We start from the raw sequence: 22,333 nt of genomic DNA on the forward strand, positions 1-22,333 counted from the left end.
GCATTCTTGGTGTTTGTCGACTACTATGGTCATTTGCACCAGGGCAATTTTCTTCAGTTTTGTTCCGTAGCTGCCGACTTGTAGCACGGCCCACTTCTTTTATAAAACATCGCTTTACACGGATGGGATGGCGAGGAGGAGCCTAGAGAAACCTTCACCATTTAGGCAGCAATTCTAAAGTCGACCTCGGTCGTACTCGAACCAGAAACAGATTGGTGTTGCAGCTGTGGATTATACCACTACCATATCTCGCCACCGAGATGAAGACTGACTATTTCAAATCTGGGTGAGTCGATCTACATGTCAGAGTCGTTAATTAATAATTTGAGAAGTCTGAAATGGAATCCGAGTCGTAATTTGAAATTGTACGTAGTCGTAAGTCTAAGCTGAATCGCAAGTGGGAATCTTACCAGGCTCTTGAGAAGTTTGTGCTACCGTTGCTGGACGGAAATACGCTATCAACCGTTAATGGGGTTCAAATTTCATGCTGACTTCGAAGCCCATATTCGAGAGACGATTTACAGTCGCCACGCACTGACATGCTTTCATTTCCGCATTGTCACACTTCTTGGTTTTTCCATAAGCAGAAGGGTTGTTAAAAAAAACATTTTTTCCGGATTCCAGTGATTCACTGATCAAATTTTCAAGTTACCCTAAAAAACGCTGCACTTCAAGTTTGGCTCAATTCTAGCAAGTGTAAGCCGCTGCAGAGCAAATTTAAATTTAAAAATTGTCATGTGAAATTGAATATATTTCTGTCAAACCCACGAAATTGTTGAGTTGTCTTCAAAGACGATGCAAAACAAATTTGAATCAATTCCAACCTGTAGAACTGAAGTTATTGCAGTTGAAAGTTCTGCATTTGCAAAAAATAGCATTGGTGGTGGGTGGTCCCAGAAGTATTAATGAAAAACTCAAATAACGGGAATGTATGACGTATACTGCGCAGTAGGGCTGTTCAAAAATAACTTTTTCTCCCGGATTCCAGCCATTCACTGATTAAACTGTCAGGTTACCCTAAAAACGCTGCACACCAAATTTGATTCAATTCTAACAAGTATACGACTCCGCAGTCCAATTAAAAATTTTAAATCATTAGGAAATATTTTTAATTAAATTTTTCAAATTTTTCTGCCGATCCCACGAAATTGTTGAGCTGTCTTCAAAGACGATGCAAAACAAATTTGAGTCAATTCCAACGAGTAGAAGCAGAGATATTCTAGTTTTTCGTTGATAATTCTGTGATTATCCTTGATCGTTGGATTATCAACGAAAAACTCAAATAACTCCGCTTCTACTCGTTGGAATTGACTCAAATTTGTTGTGCATCGTCTTTGAAGACAGCTCAACAATTCTCGTGGGGTCGACAGAAAAATTTGGAAATTTTTTTAAAATTTTTCCTAATGAATTAAATATTTTAATTGGATCTGCAGAGTCGTATACTTGTTAGAATTGAATCAAACTTGGTGTGCAGCGTTTTTTAGGGTAACCTGACGATTTATTCAGTGAATGGCTTGAATCCGGGGGAAAAAGCTTTTTTTGACCAGCCCTTCTACGCAGACAGTCGTACTCAACTCAGCTCTATGACAGATTTCTGTCGCACGCGATTTGAAATTGGGGTGCATTATTTTCCCCTGCGGTTAAATTCGTACTTCATTTGTACTACTCAACTTGCAACGACGGAACTGTGTGGGTGCCGACCGTTTCGACAAGCGGACATATCAATGTCCAACGATTTGGCTAACCTGCGACGGTCAATCTCGGCCAAGGTTTATCGTTGCCGATTTGTTTCACACCGCACGTTGCCAATCCGTACGTTGGTCGATATTTCATGTCTTCATGTGTACTGGCGCGGAAGGAATTAACCTCTAAATACCTGTGTATCAACAGTCCCGCACCCGCTCCTTACACACCACTTCACTAAAGCACCCAAACAGTCTTCAGCGGTATTTTCCAGAAAACCAATGTCGGATAAATCTTATCGTGAATTTAGACCCATTTGTGTAATACAAATATCGACACATTCTCACGATCAAGCCATGGTGGAGTTAAGACTTTTCGGCGTCTTTGACATATTTTCAATAGTAGCCTACCAACGACAGTGACCTCGGATATGTAGGCTATAAACTATCGACAGGAAATCACGCAAATCGCGAAGAATTTTTTACGCTGGAACCAATTCAACGAATATTACATCGATAGTAAAGATCGCTCGCAACCCAAAACTATACCCTTTGTGACCCATACTTTAAGAACCCTTGCTCTATAGGAAAGCTACTACCAATAGCATGATGGTAAATTCTTCCGATGAAAAATGGAGAGGTCCCACCGAGTTTTTAACTCGGATCGCAGGATTCAAAGTCCTGAGTGCTAACCATTGCACCATGGGCCGCAATGATTGCGGCGCAGCAGAGAAAGCCATTGTGGATAACATGTTACCAAATTCAGCAAATGGAAAATAGAGAGGTCCTACCGAGATTAGAACTCGCATCGCTGGATCCAGAGTCCTGAGCGCTAACCATTACACGATGGGGCCCGGCTTGTATAAACCGTCCGTGCGGAAAGCTATTCCCAATAGCATGCTGCTAAATTCTGCAGATGAAATAGAGAGTTCACACCAAGATTTGAACTCTGATCGTAGGATTCAAAGTCCTGAGTGCTCTATCATTGTACCATGAGGGCAGAAACATGGGGACTGTATTAGGCAACTTTATTGGCAGATATACAGTGCCAAATCGGCAAATAAGGAGGTTTCAAGGATCCACCGAGATTTGAGCACGAATCACCAGATTCACAACTGTAACTTCGTCTTAACTATAATCCCGCGAGGCAATACATGTTTCCACAATGTGATGAAAACTGTTTCAAAGATATACTTCTGAACCTGACTCTGCAGAAGTCTTCCTCTCCTATCATGACAGTCACTGTCTGAGCGAATGGAATTTATCAAAGCTAGAAAAATCCCTTATGATGAATCTAATTCACTACGCGCCTGATGCCATAGAAATTAACACTGCAATTTTACATGGTTATGATGGTGCAACACATTCACATTGCTATGTATGGTGCTACGTAAATTTTTGAAGTCACATTCGATTGTCACGTTAATGCATATTTCTGATGTCACTTTATGGTTCAAAATTGGTTGTCTTTTAAAATATCCATTACGGTTTCTCCATATAGTTACGGTTTCGACGAGCAAAACCCAACACCGCAACGGCCTAATTGGGCCTGTCTTACCTTATCTGGTATGAGTAATGTCGTGTCGAAAAGTTCAATTCCGCGACTTTGTTTGGGAAATGACAAACATTATCACCCGACCATTTATCATCAGAAAGATTGCATGTGTTTACACAGAAAGGTAACGCTTCCCAACCCCGAGGCAGGTATAGCCCGATTTCCCCGTTAATTCGACCCAGTGTGTCCAATTAATAGTGCTGTCCGAGCTGTAAGCGATGACCGCATGTTATGTTCAAATAATGAGTATTTGCACAGTCCTGTTTTAGCATATATCATGTAAGTCAGGTCATCATGGTCAAATGAATTGCTACAGTTACAGACTATGTTCATGTCTATGTCGGCAGTGATACAAGAGTGTCTACAGATGGTATAAATAACTTGCGTTAGAAAGGCCGTAACGCAGTCAAATTAGACGGCTTTGCGGGATTCCACAAAAATAGCATTGGTAGAAAAGTCGCGTTTTATGAAAATTTAAACCGATTACAGTTATGTTTTTGATTTTCAAGGTCAAGTATATGAAATGAGTGACGCATGCGATGTGGTTTAGGCAATATATAATTGAATGTCTTTTGCAAGGATGCAACAACAATGGTCGTGATAGGTCGCCATACGGCTTGGCGATTGGTGATTTACTTGGAAACAAAAGGTTTCTGTGACGGTAGGGTTACCATACGTTCTTCTTTCGGAGAATTTGTTCTCCTTTTTCAGGAAATCGTAGGGGAGACCGGGACAATTGTATTTTTCAACATTACGTGTTTTTCCCGTGGAAATTTCATATCCAAAGTTTTATATAAAGAAGCCAACAACTCAATAGTTGATATAAAATCCAAAATGGAACAATCAGCACTCAATCATGGAAATTTTGGGTCGCGAAAATCGTCTCTGAAATGTTACAATCGTCCCGTATACTAAGGGGCAATTGTACCACCCAAGCGGTGCAATTATAGCAATGTTATTCATAACTAAAAACAAACTAAATGAACAACAAAAACGGAAGCAAAAATTTTAATATTGCATTAAACTAAAGAGATAGAAGTTTGAACGCTTCCAGGCTACGCCTCATCGCATTTTTGGCATCTGAATGTAGTATCACCCATCGTGCCATCTTCATGAGCTCAAAGTGTACAAGAAACACATTTATTACATCATCTCCTTACACATATTCGCCCTCTTCTACCAAGGTGCTGTTGTTCAGCGTGGTTGGGCATTCGGTCACCTGCGAAGGTGCGACACCGACCTGGATAAAGTATCTTGGTTGAATGGGGCGATGATAGTGTAGCAAAACAAGCACACAACATTGTGTGGCGTCAAAGCTAATAGCATTCTTCTGTGCTGTACAAAATTTAAATAAATTGTTCACTTCAAATGACAAAATGTTAGTGAGCCATGCTCAAAGTCACGGGATGAGGATTCAGGTATGGGCAAGCTCTTAAGTGGCCATTGAAGGTCGGCATACCAAAAGTCGATCAACATGAGAAAGGGTGGTAGAATTACGGAACGAACCGAACGCTAAGATTCGCATCACCACTTCTGTCATCATCATCATCATTGGTTTATTAGCAATTTTATCAGTTCAATACACCACAAAAAAATGCGATACAATGAATAGACAGGAAGATGTCGAAGCGACTTGGATTTGTCAATGGAATCGGACACCCACCTTGGCCTAGGCGTAGTAAAGAGGAGGCATGCACACTGAATGAAAGTAAAGAATACAGTATAGAAAAAGAAAGCGACAAGAAATAGGGCGGCATGTCATGGGAAGCGAGATCGATAGGTCAGTCGTGGTCCGGTAATCTTGAGGATGGCCGTTTCGACAGATGATCATGTTAGAATTGGTATGGCAAGGCTGTATATGTCCTGGTATTGAACTTGTGGCTGTTGCAAGATTCATCTGCAGTATAGATAAATGTTATACCAACATAAGAACAAAGATATTTCATAACATGAATACTAACGTTTTGTGGATAAGTCAGGGTAATCTGACCGCAAAGTTTGAGATGGAAAAAAGGTCACTTTCGCCCTGTAACCAGTCCTAATCAGGGTCTCATTGCCATCTGGTATGACTTGCTGATAACTGTATGAAAGCTCATAAACACCTAAGCGGCACAAAAATGTGGCGAGATAGCGTATAGTGGTATAATCCACAGCTGCAACACCAATGGGTTGCGGGTTCGAGTCCGACCGAGGTCCACTTCAGAATTCCTACCTAAATGTTGGAGGTTTATCTTTATCTAGGCTACTCCTCGCCACCTCATCCGCGTAAACGGTGTCTTACAAAACGCTTAAAAGTGGGCCGTGCTACAAGTCGGCAGTTACGGAATAAAATGAAGTATATCGGCCTGGCGTAAATGACCATAGTAGCCTATAGTCGACGAACACCATGAAAATCACAGACAAACAAACAAACCTAAGTGGCACGGGCAGTCATTCGTACACAGCATGTTGCCCTTTATTCAAAAGGTTGAACACCCCTGACCTATGTGATTTCCACTTCCATGCTTTGGGGCAATATTGTATCATTATTTTCATTATTTCGAATAATTTTGCGTGACCCCATGGTGTAATGACTAGTAGTGCGGCGCAGATCGACAAATTCCCTAATCCGACTCCAATACTGTTTCTTAAAAATGGCGCCCGGCTTCGATACGGCACAGGTCATATTAGAAAAAGTATGAATGCATATAAATCCTGGGAATACCCACCCAGGATCTGATTAGGCTACTTCTCGCACAATACTCCATGGTACTCCAACAGATCCAATGATGCGTAACTGCCGCACCCCCAACCCCCCAATTGGGGGGGGAGCTCGAAGGGGGCCCAAAATTATTTCGTAAATTAGTATACAATCGTAATTTTTTGGAAATTCAAGCAACTTTTTAAAAGAAAATGTCATGTTGCCAAATATCGGGGTCATTGAGTACTCTTCCCCAAAGAAAATATACGTGTGATTTATACAAATAGGCATTTCGGCGTCGACCATTACCGCGCCGCGACGCATAAAAACATATACAGTTTTAGGTCATGTAACATGCGACTCCAAGAAGTGTGCCAGAACGATCGGCGGCGAGAAAACCTGCACGGCATAGGACTGCCCTCATGCTGACCGAAAACTTCGATATATATACAGTGCATAGGCCTATATGTTTGATTGTCCGAATGTCCATAGGCGCCTAGATGGCTGGCGCCGAATGTTCATACCCTTGCAATGAAGAAATACTAATTTAAAATTGTGTGCGTCAATTAGTTTAGTACAGTGGTTCGCAAACTGGGGGGCGTGAAAGCATCTGAAGGGGGCGCGAAGCTGCGGTCAACTGAAAAATTTGTTCGCGCTCTGCGCGATTTACCTCCAAATCGTAGTTATTGCTCTGCGTATAGACCGAATTTGATATTTTTGCACTTCACGCGTTTAGGTGAAGTATGTCGTCGTCACTAAGCAGTACAATAAATGCTGGTTATAAGTCGCTGCAAACACGACTAACCTGAAGCGGGGTTGCGCGGTCCTTTGAACAACTGTGAGCAAGACGAGCGAGCACCCATACTAGTCGCAAGAATAAAGATACAGCATTTACATTACTTTTTTTATCAAGTGTAACCTATGCCCAGGGCCGTAACAGCACTTCCTCAGCCCCCCAAAAAACTTTGGTCCCGGGCCCCCCATATGGTGGTAAATCTAACTTCTGGGGGGCTTCGCCCCCAGACCCCCCTCAGGCTATACACTGTTTACCGTTGCTTATCTGCTAGTTTGGGTGGCCGTTTAATAAGTCGGCTTTCCACGTCTAAACGCGCGAGGCGCGAGAATTTTCAATAATTCATGACTGAATCGGTCAATATTATCGGGAATTGCATATATATTGCTATCAATTTTTATCCTCTCTCTGCTCACGTAATCTTAGCTACCGGTAGAGCTGAGTGAGGTGTGTTTGAAAAGATAGGACACCTCAATAATGATTAAAAATCTCCTTGTGTATACCCGTTGGCAGGAACGAAACAGCACTTCGTCAGGCCCACCCAAAAATTTTGAGTCTTGGGCTCTAGGGTGATAAACTGACGTTGTTCGCTTTTGCCACGAAATTATAGTTGTACTGTTTAGTGAGCAAGCGCGAAGCGCGAGAATTTTCGATAATTAATGAGAAAATCGGTCAATAAGATCGGGAATTGCATATTTATTGCTATCAATGTCTTGTCCCTCTGCTTACGTAATCAGATTTACCGGTAGAGCTGAGCTGAGTGAGGTGTCTTTGAAACTGTACAGCCCGTAAATACTAATTGAACATCTTCGGGCGGGCGGAATCGTCCGTATGACTTCGTTACATGATGTTATTTCGTGACCTCCTGTCTGCTATATCAAAAAATATAAAATCGCCCAAACGTACTAGACTGAAAGATCACACGATTTTGGATTGGTATTTCTTCACTGGCATATAATTTTTTCCTGCGGGATGGTATTTGTCTTGTGAGGTTCGGATTGCCAAGACAGGAACATTCGGCGCCAGTCATTTAAGCGCATATATGGACAAATAAACCTATATGTAATTTGTATATACAACGAAGTTTTCGCTCAGCATAAGGGCAGTCCTTTACGGCCAAGGTTTTCTCGCTGCCGATCGTTCTGGCACACTTCTTGTAGTCGCCTGTTGCATGGCCTAAAACTTTATATGTCTCTTTATATGCGTCGTGCCGCGGTAATGGCCAACGCCGATATGTCCATGTATAGAAATCTTGCGTATTTTTTCTTGGGGGAAGAGTACCCAATAATCAAGATATTTGGCGACTTGAAATCGCGCAAATCCCGAAAAAATTTTTGAAAAAGTTGCATAAATTTTCAAAAAATTCTCTAAAATTTATGCTAATTCACGAAATAATTTTGGGTCCCTTCGAGCTCGCCCCCCCCCCCCCCATTAGCGAAGTTTCGAGCTCGCCCCCCCCCCCACCATTAGCGAAGTTTCTATAGATATCTCTTACCGGCCCTGCACACATAACGACCAAGACGTATTGGCGAGAGAGCGTAGTGGTATATTTCACAGCTGCAACACCAATGGATTGCGGGTTCGAGTCCGACTCCATAATTCCTACCCAAGAGATGGAGGTTTATCTAAGCTCCTCCTCGCCATCTCACCCGTGTAAGCGGTGTCTTATAAAAGCCTAGAAGTTTGCCGTGCAGCAAATCGGCAGCTATTACGGAATAAAAATGAAGCAAGTAAAAATATTTGAAATACACAAGGCACATGCTTTTTTAGTGCTTCATCCTGCCAGTCTGGAGTTGACATGCAAAGAATTTCAACCAAAGATGTTATAATGATGTGAAAAATTGTAATAACTGAAAACCTGAAAAGGAAGTTGACTTGTACAGAGACATGTTCACATACTATTCACCATAGTGTATTTTGATTATAATCAATCATTTAAACTTTATATCAATAATAATAATCTTACAACCAAACAAACATTCAGTGGCTGCTGCTGATGTGACGACGGGGAATAGTAAAATTTTATATTCAGTAGCAATGATGAATTAGGTATGGCACACTGCATAACATCATATACATGCATATTGCATACATTTAGGTAGAGAGATGAAGGACAACTAAAAACTTAAGGGATATCCCTGTACAGCAGAAGTCGCCAACTCAAAACGAGTCGCGGGCCACTTTTCAGATATCGTAGAGTCCGCGGTTCAATAGCCCGCGCAGGTAAACAACCACGTTTTTAAAACTTTTCCTCAGTACAATGTTGTGCTCTCTAACATGGACGACTGGCCTAGTTACCACAAATGAAATGATATATTATAAAAATTAGGAATACAACAACAAATATCATTATCACTACTTTCATCATATTTTGAACTATGAGCAGCGCACCTGATAACACTTTTAAGCGATTAAAGAATCGATATTGGGGTTAGCTATACACGGTATTTGCAGGAAAACTAACTCTTCATGAAGCCTGGTCTTGTAGAGAAGCCTGAAGTCGTCTTCTAAGCGCCTTGGTCTTGGCCGTGTCTGAGGCTATTGCACGTGAAGGCAATATGCCCAGCCCATTTATATCAGCTAATTCTTCCTCCGTGGAATGTCATTACCATCGCCGAAGCCGTTTCAGCAAGTGAGGAATAGTGATGTTGGGCACAGGAGAATAGCCTATTCTTAACATCAACAATATTTTCAACTGAAATAAATTTCAGAATTTTTAAATGCTTTACTAAGCGTTCTTCCGATATATCTAACCAGTTAGACACACACACGCGCGCGCATATTCTGTATAGCGAACTATGTCCGGTGTTACACGATTCACGAATGATGCGAATTAGGTAACGACGAACGCAGGACATATCGGTTTATATCTATACTGAATTTACTACGCACCAAAATGCCAAATATTATTGTTATGAAAAATCAGTGTGCATTTATTTAATAAATGAATGATTCGGTTCAATCGGGTGCAAGAGGATTTTTATTATTATTTAAAAACTCAGCTGTGTCAGTCTGGGAAGAGATGAACTGTTACCTATTTTCGAACCATTTTGCATATTCTACCAACCATAAATAATTTCATCAAATTCTGCGGGAATATTTCTACCATGATACGTGTCAAATTGTCTATTCTCCGAGTCGGGAGAATTCTTGTCAAAATAAATAAATAAATATTGCTCTTCCCCCAATCTTTTTTTACCCGAAAATCCCTAACTGAATCCGGAAATCACACAACCCTATCATGTACTGGTTTCGCATTTCACCGTAACAAATGAAAGCAGAGTCGAAAATATAAAATTACGATGCATAATGTATATATTCTAATGACCTAAGCGCGGCAAAATACGTTTCTGATCCGTCCTTCGCCCAGTCGCATCAGATTTCGGATCATTTGATCGTTTCGAACTGAGAAGTATTTTGTGGGCTTTTATGTCTGTAAATCCGTCGACCGGGGTGACGAGCTGACGACTTGTCACATATTTCACTATGCGTCTGTCATTGCATACCCGTAAGTTTTATCCGTCGCGCGCCTTAATGAAGAGTCGAGCCATACGTCAGTCCTTTCGTGAAGTCCTTCTTCTGTCGTCAGCGAGTAACCTACAAAAGACTCGACGACGGAAGAGTCGGTGACGAATTTAATCGCGTATAACCACCGGTGTCGCAGTTTTCTACAATCTACACCACGGCAAAACATCTTTTGTACATATTGACTCTCAATCTCCGGTCATTGCAAACGAACAAATATAGAATTCCATCATGTACTTTGTATGAGTAATTGTGAGGTAGGAAATATCTTCGCATTCTGTACCTAAAATGGACTGTATAGTCTCTTCGAGTAGTAGTGTGCATATCATCATGCATCGCAGTGGTGCGCAAATTTTACTTTAACGCGTACCCCTGAATTCTGGAGGTTTTCGTGGACCCCATTAGTGACATGGTCTGAGAAGAAAAATTCGAATTGCATTGATTGGACGTAACGAAGCTCAATAAAAGGAATTGGCATAGACATGTTGGATTTATTAAATTTCCGGAATAGAAAATGCAGTTTGTTATTTTAGCGGTTTCGTCAAGGTTTATTTTCGATCGTGTGCGACTATTCGTATCCGATAATTTTAGTGCGGAGCCGGCTTGGATATCCAGCCGGACTTTTTCATTTTTGGCCGGAGCCGGATCGGAGCCGGATCAATACTTTTTTTATACGGACAGAATCTTTATTGATAAGGATGGCTTTTGTAACTAAATAACGACCAACCAAACGTAAGTAACCGCCAAGCCAGTGCGAAAATAAACGACCCATATTTATAAATTCCCGGAACCACCATACCGTCACGTAGGGCGGAGCATGGACCGGAGACGCATAGGATATCCGGCCGGAATTTTTCATTTTTGGCCGGATCGGAGCCGGACAAGAGAATTGAAAAACAGGATCGGAGTCGGACCAGAGAATTTGTCGATCCGATCCGCACTAGATAATTTCTACGATGCTCCGTGATAAGATTTTTATACTTTGTGATAAATAAAGTTCCAGCCTTATTGAATGGAAGTTTCATCGTGTTGATAAGATAAATACCGTCGCATGAACTGTCATGTGAGCTGATTTGAGATGCTCTCGTAACTCTTGCGGTATCATTCTTCCTTTGGTAAGAACCATTCTGCGTATAGAAATATTTGGTTTCTGATGTCCCTTCGCTTTGAGTGATGAAAGTAAAAACAAACGAAATCTTTGCTGCACATTTTTGACATTTCTCGATATGTGATCTTAAGCTGACTTGATATAGACAAAATTAGACTAAATGTTATTGACCCTGAAGTTCAAAATGTAATTGAAAAATATAGTCATATTGAAATAAGCTCGAATACTTTCAACTGCAACTAGGAGAGACTTGAAAAGGACATTATGATATATCAACAATCGTATCTTCAAATAGGACGTCGCCGACATGGCGAAGATAACCCTGGACGAGCGTCAGTTGCCAATAATCGGGTTTATTTCAATGCCTATTGACGTTCGGTACCCCCAAGAGGCTCTTGACCTTGGTTGAACAACAATAAGATTTTTAATCGCATTTTCGAGGACCCCAGTTTAAGAACCCCTTATCTGTCGTAATGTGGATTCGGCAATCTTCTGCGCGTATGACAATTATCCGTGAGGGCATGTCATGTAGGGTTACCATACGTCCTCTTTTGAGAGGATTTGTCCTCTTTTTTGACATTTTTGAAGGTGTTCTCGGAGGACGACCAAATGTCCTCTTTTGTGAGAATTTTGGTTAAATGTATGTTCAATTCAACTGAGATATAAGAAATCGGTACTCAAGTGAGGGTCCGGCGGTTCTTTCGGGAGTTGAGCTAGAAAGTTGACTTTTTGTTTAGTCAACCAACGAAAAAATCAACCAATTTTTCCGGATTTTACTCCGGTATTGCAAGTCTGGAAATTATGAAGTGTCCTCTTTTCAGATTCTCAAAATATGGTAGCCCTAATGTCATGACAGTCATGCTCGTTCGTAAGCTATGGCCTGAAGTGATTGTGATATCGGACCAGAAGTAACATAGGATATTGCACGATTGTACGTTGATTGGTCCCGGATCCCGCGGTTGATTACAGCCTGATTCAAGCCAGAAAAGTAGTATTAATTTTATATCGTTGATAAGTCAGGTTTTGGGACGATTTAAGTACGAAGATTTTCATATATCGAATCCGAAACCAATCCTGCCGTGCACAAACCCGAAAAGCCCCAATCAACTTACATCTTCCAGTCTCTATACGCTAATCGGTAAAAGTGACTCAACAAGAACAAACAAAAAAATCCACTAGGAATTCGCTACAAGGGTGTTAAAAGATGAATATGGTCTTGCTAATGTTGATTGAGTAACTAGACTTCATTAAATTGAGTAAAGTATTACTTACCGCCTAGCAATCAATCCCATCGATAACAAGTGTGTACGGTTGATTACCTGCTTCCGATACTAGAGCACTCACGACAATCTGGGTTCGATTCTCAGCCAGTCTGAAACACTGGTTAACGTCCTATCTATTATTTTACATCATCATTTGTAAGCAGCAAAGTGTCTAAATCGGCTTAATTCCTAAGAACAACACAATAGTAGAATTCGCGATTCCAAACGGGCAACTTTCGGACTGATGTGTTTTGGTTTCATCAATCAGGTTGATACGAGAGCGGCGAAAAAGCCAATATTCTCCGTGAGTCATCATAACTCATCTAGTCGCCGCGGTCTGAAACGTAGAGTATCCCGACTTTCGCCGTGGTGGCAAGCGATGCAATGTCCCCCAATATATCTGGCTTTGAGATTACGAATACTGAATAAGCTATATACAATGTTTTGATATGTTTTTGTACTTTGAAGACACCAACGTGATTGCTTTCAGTGTCTGATTCAATTCAGCCACGACTTGTTTATACCACGTCATGTCAGGAATTAAATTGAGGTATAGTGATTGAATCAAGACCAATTCCGATCCATTTCCGGCAAAGGGAAGATGAAGTGAATAATATATAGCTCATAATCGCGTCAAAATGAAACATGCAAACAACTTACACAAAGCTGAAGCGAAGGTGAGACTTATACTCGGGAATAAAAACCGACGTGGATACAGGGTTGCTGCAAAATGACAATAGATTTCTCGACATCCTGCAAATTATAACAGCGTTCTTTCATTTATGTCATTTTTGCAACGTTTTGATACGATGACCATTTAGTCAAAACAGGAATTAACGAAAAAGAAGAAAAGAAGTGCGCAGACAAACGGGAAACGATACAGCTCAAATCCGAAAGAAAATTTGCTGCTTCAAAGAATGTTGCATCGGGTGCTATTTGAAGTGAAAAGTACACATAAAATGTGTATCGTATAGGCATCTAATAACCCTGTAACAATAAGATTTATTCAATAGAATCAGTTGAACTAACAATTTTCGTCGTTTTCAATTTACATTGCATACTTACCTAAATTTTCTTGTCGCTTATCCACTTATACCGCTGCAGTTCACAGAAGATGTCGAATCCGACTATAAGTAGTCGACACCGACTCTTTCCAACATATCTGAAATGGACCTGAAAATCTTTGCCGCAGACAACAATACGAACGAAATAATAAATTGCATATCCTCTGAGTCAGCGTAAGCAGATTAAAACAGCAAAGTTTACGTGATTCCGCTTCACTTTGGAGAGTTAAAGGTGGCGATACCGAGCGTGTTGTCAGGCTGACTCATGCACTTCATCACATGAAAGCTGCGAGTAAATCGACACATCCTACGCGTCTCTACCGACTTTCAATCTGTCCAAACACTATTATAAGACTCGTTTCAAAATGGAGTTCGGGAAGGAATTAGCTTATAGTGGATAGTCAGAATTATCGCAAAACCCCGTGTCCTTTTTGTGTGTCTTTGCGTATCATGTATGTTAGTTGTTTAGGGAATTGCGGATTTATGGAGATATTATGAGGTGATATTATGCCCCCACCTTACCGAATAAAGACTAAAATAACACAGTAACGGTCAGCTACATATACTGCATTTCAATTGCATGACGTAATGCTTGAACCATGCCTAAATGAATTTGAGTTGACAGTTTTCGACGGTTTTGTGTATTTCTGAACTTTAACGGCAGCCGGCAGCGGCCCCATGGTGTAATGGTTAGCACTCAGGACTCTGAATCCCGCGGTTCGAGTTGAAATCTCTTTGGGACCTGCTGCTTTTAAGGATCGGAATCTCTACGGTCAGCAATGAGGGCTTTGGATTCTGCGTTATGAGTTCAAATGCCGGTAGGACGCCTGTGAATTTCGCATTTACAAATCTTGTATCACATTTCTTCTGACAACTTGACTATCATGTTTGTCACACGATCTAATGATTAGCTCTATAAGGACTCCGAGCCGAGCTCAAATTCCCATGTATTTGTATCATATCTCTCAGTTTCGTCACTATATGCCCCCGTATGATTATGTTTCACATCTCGGTGGGACCTCACTACTGTCCATTTGCCAAATTTGGCACGGTGTTGTTGGTAGTAACTCGAATTCTTCAAATCTAGGCAAGACCTACTACTTATGGCAAAGCATGCCACTTTTGATTCATTTTCTGCAGATATTTTAGACATAATAATGGTGCACCTGCCATTCTGAATATATTCTAATTTTCTGTCACCAGCTCTACCGCCGTGTTCGTAAGATTTCATGGATAGTCAGCGCTGAGGTCCAGAGATCCTGCTCTTCGAGTTGCCACCGGAAAGAGACGTGCTTTTTGTTTTTCATATGAACTTCATATAGAGCATTTCCACTCGGGAACTTTCCATTTCTATCCAACCTATATTCATCGCACTCCAGTAAGCGAACTGTGTTTGGTCTTACTTAAATCCTGTTTGGCGCAATGAGGATTGGAAAGTATCGCAACGCAACGCAATAAACTTGACACTTTACTGTATATTCTTAGTCGACAAGCGAGTTCGCTACCTCTATCGATGTAGACAGGCCCCGCAAACGCAAGTTCGAATCCAACAATCCGGATTTTAATTGAAGTGCGCCTAAATTTTGGAGTAGAGCGGATGAATTATTGTCACCATTTCTGAAACCAAGTTCTTATAGCCAAGCATAGATTATAGAGTTCGTCAGGAACGAAGTATTTTTAATTTTCGAAATACTCAAGTAATTACTTCCTATAACCACTTCATCGAGTGATGAATACACTATCTTTCAATGAATCGGCGTTAACAGCTTTCGACACTTTTTTATAATCCTGAGCAGCGGTCGTTATTGGCCCCATGGTGTAATGGTCAGCACTTTGAATCCTGCGATCCGAGTTCAAATCTCGGTGGGACCTTCCATTTATTCGGTAATAAAGTTTGCATTTTTGCATTTCGTCTGAAATGGTGACTATAATATTTGCCCAAAGGCAAAGGTAAAGGTGAGCTGTAGAGATTCGAATTGCGGTGCAACCCCATAGTTGTCGAATTTTGCGCCATGTTATTGAAATTGCTTTCCTCCTGACGTAGTGACCGGTGTGACTCCGTGGTGTAACGGATAGCACTCAGGACTCAGAATCCTTCGATCCGACTTCAAATCGCATTTATGTATGGGAGTTTGTGACCACATGGTGTAATGGTTAGCATTCAGGACTTCGCGTTCGATTCCAAATATTGGTGAGATCTTTAAAATTTGCATCAAGTAAGGATCAACTCCTCGGACCCGAGTTCAAATCTCAATGAGACCATACGCAGTTCTGCGTTTACAGCTTATTTTTGATATTATTATCGTCAGAGCGAGGTAGGAGACTCGACCCAATAGTGGACTTATTTAATTTCGCATTTGCCGGATTTTCACCGTATTGTTGTGAACTTTCGTCAGATCGAAGTGAGCGTAGTGGCCCTATGGTGTAATGGTTACCATCCAGGACTCTGAATGCTACGATCCGGTTTCTAATCTCGGTGGGACCTCGATATTTCCATGTGGTTCATTTGACACCATGATAGGGGCAATACAACTTCTGGTATAGGGTGCACCAATGCATTTTGTGCCAGCACTGAGGAGTTTGTATCCTTCAAGTCTCGGTGGACCTGCCAGTTTATAAGGATAGGCAAAGCATACCATTCTTGTTCCATTTGAAGCAGATTTATTTGTGAACTTCTGGTGTTGGCTTGATCGCATTGCGACTTAAATGATTTGCTATAATACATTTATCAGACATATCTGCACGCGTTTGCCATTCTGTATATATTCGACTTCTCTGTCACCAGCTCCATCGCCTTGTTCATAAGGTTAGATGTGTTATGTTCGTGCATTTTACGTTGGTATCGTTTGTTTCTTATTTATCTAGGATTAGTAATTACCGCATATCATTATTTCCTCGTGTGTCGTGTTTTTATTTATACCCTGTGTTCTATTGTCTAATGGTCTTTCGTTTTAACTGAACTCTGCATCGTGTCGCTTGTTTTAAAGTTATTCTGCTGATAATATACTGATTTCATATTGCAACATAGTCGTATTGAGTTATTGTTCATACAAGATCAAGAACATAACAAGATGGACGGTCAGCGCTGAGATCTTCCCATCCTCCTCTTCGAGTTGCCACCGCAAATGGACGAGCTTTTTGATTTATGCATGAACTTCGTAGATCATTGCTGACACAGTTAACACTTATCGATACAATTTTACATATTTCAAAACTTCAATTCCGGCTCGTATAGGCCCCGTGGTGTAATCTTCAGCACCCAGGAATTTGGATCCTGCGATCTGAGTTCAAATCTCGGGGGGACCTGTGACTTCGCGTAAAAACGTTTTATATAATATTTCTTCTGATATCGTGCATATCATATATTTTCCTCTTGTGATCATGATTATCTTCAACGCCTCTACCTCCGATCCGAGTCCAAGTCTTCATGGAGTCACTCAATGCTCTATTTGCCGAATCCTAAACCGTATTTGTGATATGATTTTTCTCTCAGCGAATTGAGCAGTGCGGCCCCATGGTGTAATGGTTAGCACTCAGGACTCTGAATCCTGCGATCCGAGTTCAAATCTCGGTGGGACCTATTAGTTTCGTATTAACAATTTTAAATCATATTTCTTCTGATATAGTGTCTGTCATATTTTCCTCGTGGTTTGATTATTACTTCTGAAGTTTCAAATCTGATAGTATCATCATCATCATCATTGGTTTATTAGCAATTTTATCGGTTCAATACACCACAAAATGCGATCCAATGAAAAGATAGGAAAGTGTCGAAGCGACTTTGAGCAGTCTATTGAATCAGACACCCACCTTGGTCTAGGCGATGTACACTGAATGAAAAGTAAAGAAGATGGTATAGAAAAAGGAAAATAGCAATAAATGGGGTGGCATGTCATGGAAGGCGAGATCGATAGGTCAGTCGTGGTCCGGTAATGTTGAGGATGGACTAATATTCACTTAGCAGTAATTGCTTGTATTTCGACTTGAATGTAGACATGCTCGTCGACTGTCGGATGACCGGCGGGATACTGTTCCACACATCGGGTCCGTGATAGAGCGATGATCTTTTCGGTCGATCATATGGTATTTGGACGACGTGGACGCGCGTGTGTTGTACTTGTGCGCTTTTGATTCCGAGGTAAAAAAAAGTCATTGAAATAATCGAGACAACGACCGCAGTGGAACTGATACATAAACTTGGCGATTTCTAGTTTCCGCATATCATCTATGTTTAGGACACCGAATCTCTTCAGCAGCGACTTCTTGTCGCTGGATGGATGGATGCCCCCATGTTGTAACGGTTAGCAATCAGTACTCTTGCGATCCGAGGTAATCCGAGTTATCTATGGGACCTGCTACCTTTACGAATCGGGTTTTTGTAGTCCCTCTGTGCCATGGTTAGCGCTAAGGACTTTGAATCATGCGATCCTAGTTCTAATCACGGTCGTACCCTAATTTATTATATTTTATTAACAAATCTTGCATCATGTTGCTTCTGATATCGTAACTGTCATGTTGGCCCCCTGATGTAAAGGTTAGCTCGAAGGTAAATATACCTCCAATTTGAGTTCAAATCTCCATTGAACATGTCTGCCCCTTGCTGTAATGATTAGCTGGAATGACTACACCTCCAATTCGAGTTCGAATCTCCATCGAACATATTTTTGATGTTACTCTCGTGATAGCCACGCGCCGAGAGAGGTCCCATGGTGTAATGGTTAGCACTCAGGACTCTGAATCCTGCGATCCGAGTTCAAGTCTCGGTGGGGCCTGACATTTTTAAGGAATGAAATCCATTTTATCTGCATATAGCTTGAATGGAATGTGGTGAATAGATGTATCCTAAAGTAGACTTATCGATGTCGTCAGAAGGTTTGTACGAGGTCAGTCCAATTGTCAACCATGGCGTTTTTGGTCGCCATGCTTGTTGAATGATCTTAGCGACTTCGACAAAACATCGGAACAATGGATCATAAACAGACAATTTATCTTTATGCGCCCATGCAATGATAAAGTATTTACAAAACATCCTGATTTTGCGTATAGACATTGTTGTAATCTAACACCAACATAAAGCAACGTTGGCGAATGTAACACCTCTAATTACCTCCAAGAATGTAGCATATAACGATTTCTCGAATATCTCACCTTTGTGATCTATACTTTTGCGACCCAAATATTTATACGGCATTGTTAAAAAATTAATTTAACACATAAAAGCTTGTGATTCGGTGATCATATTCTTGGCCAGGTAGATTATGCGTAGCTGATTTTCAGATATATGTTTTGTTGTGGTCTCGATATGATGTGCGTTATAGCAGAGATTTAAAATTTGTTGTGTAACTGTTAGCTGGACTTTGTTGGCCCTTTCTTGAAGTGCTGTTGCTACTAGAATAGCCAAGAGTGAAATCGCGATGTGGCAGACAAATACAAGGCTGCATATACGACAAATAGTATGGAATTCGGATGTATTGAATTTTTGATGGATTGTAGATATATCTATTGCTAACTATCCCTTTGGCCTGGATGTGTATAGGTGGTCTTTGGACCACAGAACAAATCTGCATTGCCATCAGGACTTACGAAAACTCCAGTACGGATCTCAGAAGATACACTTCGTTGTTACAAGCTAAGCTTTCTATCCATCACACTATGAAGTGGATGTCTCTGTGTAACCAAAAGACAATTCATATTCTAACTACTAAACTCGGCCGTAAGTTTATGGAATGGACACTGCTGCGTTAACTATTGACCCACATTTGCCAATGTATAGTAAATTGTGAAGTCGTAGCCACACAAGATGCGCTCTGATCGTTATAGCGCGATATGGGAACTAATCGCTGGAGCTTGGACCATCCAGTCATAAAGGGCATTTCCTGAATGCGCTGTGCTCACCGACTGTACGGGAAATGAATGGACAGGGTCAGCATTACATTGACATCAGAGTTTAAAGAAATTCCGAATTAGATATTAATACAACAAATATTCTATCAAATCATGGCAGATGTCTGTACACAAAACTTGGCTTGTTTTGCACTATGCATGATCATGTAATGGTTTAGGAAAACCATCGAGCATGTCCATATTCAAGTCGAAATGCGAACAATTTCTATTGAATCAATACTGTAGTCAGCCGCCTAGTTTACTGGACCACGGCCTGACATATCTATCTCGCCTTTCCGCACATGCAACCGCTTTTTGTCGCCTATCCTTTCATATTATCTTTTTTTTTTCATTTCAGTGTGCATGTCTTATTTTACATCGCTTAGTCCAGATGGGTGTTTGATTTCGGAGACTACTCCAAGTCGTTTTGACACCTTCATGTCTTTCATTGAATCGCGGTCTTGTGGTGTATTGAAGTGATGAAATTATTAGCAATAAATTAAATGGAAGTGAATTTTGCTCAAAGCAGTCAAATTCGACAACTAGAATTATCCGAAATGATACGCTCCTTGTCACTGAGAGGTAATTTATTAATGTGAGTGAGAGTTTCGATACTATTTTTCACTGTGATAGGCTGTGAATCAAATATGCAGTATAAAGCTATACGCGCGATATAGTACGAAGATGTGATTAATCCACGCAAAGCGCAGGGATACAATCTTTAACGGGATGTAAAAGTTGGCATCATATTATTTATGTTCGCATAAAAATTACATATTTGAACTTGCCACATCATCCATACTATTGTGACATCAATAGGAGTGATGCTCAAGTACTCGACTCGAAGCAATAGCCTCTGTATCATGGATTCATGGTAACTGAATTTAATTTCGGAATATGTGTCTATGTGTTGTGCAGTATCATTAGTGAGTTAGCTTTTGTCGAGATGATGTCCTCTGCAGTATCGAGTTTAACCACCTCCAATCAACAGTTTACTTTTACAATATGCGACCCCACCAGTTGAACTACTTACGAGGTTACTTTCCAAATCTTCACTTTCTAGCAACAGGTATGGAAATCTCCATATCTAGTTGCACTTGAGTATAGCCTACTTCGCATTCTAGTTGAGTGCCATGAGCGGCTATACTTTGAACACCCCTGTGTTCAGTCCAGTGCTGGATCGGGATTGTGGATTCTAACTGGTAAGGGACCAGGTAAGTTTTTCTTAAACAGGATTCGGATCCTGTTTCAGGTGCATGCATTGTTTATTTCACTGTTTTGTTTTAAATTGGACTAAGCTGGCGTCAGCATTCATCACTATTTCTGAAAATGCCTAATAGCAAACTTTAATGCACAATGCACAGCCAAGGTGTAATTAAAAATATCGACGGCAGGGGCAAATGGATGCTCAACCTTGTGCAGGATATTTTAGGGTCCGGATTTTAACAATTGAGACGGAAAAAGGATCCGGATGGTATCAGGATTCTATTTTATCGAACATGATTGGATCCGGATCTCGAGAAACCATGATCCGTACATCTCTGGTTCACATGTAACCCAAAATAAAGTTAAAATGTCGTCAGATCTTTTCTGTAGCGTCGGACATTAGGCATGCTGGGAAAGAAAATGCACCTGATGATGTAGCAAATTCTGAATTGTTTGTTTAATGAAACGAGATACATTTTGCAAATGAGCATATACATGTAAAGTTCAAGGTGTCTTGCGGTCTACTCTAAATCGGATACGTATCAAACTAAAACAACGTCCTTCATCGTCAGTGAGATGAAAGCACGCCGCATACCCGATAACGGATACATATCTCAAATAAACGAACCGCTATTTGTACTAAGTTGTATTATCAATGATTTCAAATCACCATTTTCGGGTGTGTTGCGTACAGCATCGTTTACGTAGCTGTCGTAAAAACTGATTGACTGGACGGTAATTACGTTCCCGTTGAATTCTGCGGCTTGGCCTTGAAATGAGTCACGGGCTCTGTCACCAAGAAAATGATGTCGCCGATATACATTGAAAATCGCAAAGCCAGCTGTGGCTCGATAAGTTTCTACTTTCGACAATTATTATCTACGTCAAGCGTATTGTCCAGGTGGATGGAAATTGTCGTCAAAACACGGTCGCTTTCTCCAGCATTCTTCAAAAAGAGTTGGTGTGTTAACACTTCAACAGCTAGGGTTGCATTTGAAACAAAAATCAATTTGAAACAAACACGCTTAAAACATGGCCCTTGTTTAAAAAATGTTTTTATTATTTGTTCTTTATTCATGAAGTTACGAATATTGGATTGCGGCGTCATAATGGATTGGCATTGATAATTGAAGTTATAGGGTAAATATGGCTCTTACGGAGAAAAAGGCTTGCGACCCCAGTTATAAACGGACGAACATAACATAACATAACATCTTTGGGTTATATTTTTCATCTGTACAAGTACACACAATGTACAATGCGATAAGACACAATGCGATGTCATGAACAGATAGGAGGATGTCGAACGACACGCATCAGTAACGAACCTTTACTGTAACATCCACCTCGGCCGAGAGTGCCCGATGTCACAGTTCTTTTTCGATGTTGATATTTTTTGAAGCCGCGGCCCATTCTACTAGTTCTTTCCATTCCTTGTGAGTGCTTTTTTCGTCGGGTCTTTTACTAGGCTTTTTTTGTCGCCGTAAGAACGGCAACAGCGGGGGAAGAGGAGCCCAGATAAACCTCCGGCGGGAATCGAACCCGATCCGTCAGATTGGTGGGCGCTTATCGTAA

General features: G+C 40.9%; 1 protein-coding gene, 1 long non-coding RNA gene and 2 other non-coding genes across 4 annotated transcripts in view; 3 read left to right on the forward strand and 1 right to left on the reverse strand.

Annotated features, from left to right (window-relative positions):
- Window positions 1-22,333, reverse strand: part of LOC145442848 (bystin-like) — a 360,604-nt gene that overhangs the window by 134,631 nt on the left and 203,640 nt on the right. The gene's annotated exons all lie outside the window — the stretch shown is intronic.
- Window positions 1-22,333, forward strand: part of LOC145442981 (uncharacterized) — a 90,458-nt gene that overhangs the window by 63,394 nt on the left and 4,731 nt on the right. The gene's annotated exons all lie outside the window — the stretch shown is intronic.
- Trnaq-cug (transfer RNA glutamine (anticodon CUG)) lies at window positions 17,178-17,249 on the forward strand. Its single transcript has one exon. It is a non-coding gene; the product is annotated as a tRNA-Gln (tRNA).
- On the forward strand, window positions 18,370-18,441 carry Trnaq-cug (transfer RNA glutamine (anticodon CUG)). Its single transcript has one exon. It is a non-coding gene; the product is annotated as a tRNA-Gln (tRNA).

The sequence above is a fragment of the Botryllus schlosseri genome, chromosome 7 (genome assembly GCF_051294905.1).
Source record: "Botryllus schlosseri isolate E-star chromosome 7, Bs_hap1, whole genome shotgun sequence".
NCBI lineage: Eukaryota > Metazoa > Chordata > Ascidiacea > Stolidobranchia > Styelidae > Botryllus > Botryllus schlosseri.